This window comes from Apteryx rowi, unplaced genomic scaffold, assembly GCF_003343035.1.
Source record: "Apteryx rowi isolate R43461 unplaced genomic scaffold, aptRow1 scaffold_220, whole genome shotgun sequence".
Lineage (NCBI taxonomy): Eukaryota > Metazoa > Chordata > Aves > Apterygiformes > Apterygidae > Apteryx > Apteryx rowi.
This window is the reverse complement of record NW_020448531.1, coordinates 572376-573039: the sequence shown is the minus strand read 5'-3', so window position 1 is coordinate 573039 and position 664 is coordinate 572376.

Here is a 664-nt window from a genome sequence, read left to right as displayed (position 1 = left end):
GGGTTGCGCCGGGGATCCTGCACTGGAGCCCTGCGTGCGATGGGTGCGGGGTTGCTCCGGGGATCCTGCACTGGAGCCTTGCGTGCGATGGGTGCAGGGTTGCTCCGGGGATCCTGCACCAGGGTCCTGCGTGCGAGGGGTGCAGGATTGGCCCCGGCCGTGCCCCCGCGGTTTGCCCAGGCCGGGCAGGCTGCAGGGCCGTGCCAGGCGCAGCCGCAGCCGCAGCCGGCGGGTTCGGCAGTGGTGGCCGTGCCCGCTAGAGGGAGGAGACGTCCGGCAGCCGCGCACCCAGCGTGCATCGGGCCGGGCYGCCGGCAGCTGAAGCCGTTCACCATATTTACACCCGGTGGTTTTGGGTTTTTAACCTTTTTCTTGTTTTTTGCGAAGGGTGTGGGCGCCCTCCCCTCCCTGTTTCCATGCTGAGTCCCGCTGCAGCACAAACCTGGCTCTTCTCCAAGGTGTCCGCGTGCACTCGGGTTTATTACCGGTGAGGGACCCTTGGGCGGAAGCCCATCACCCAGGCACCCCCCCCTTAACAGCCACAGGGTTCAGGCACTGCMCAACTTAAGGTATCCCAAAAGGGGCTTAATCTTTTTTTCTTTTTTTTTGGATGGGGGCAGCATTTGCAGCTGTGGCAGCAGCCTCTCTTGGCTTCATCCCCCCC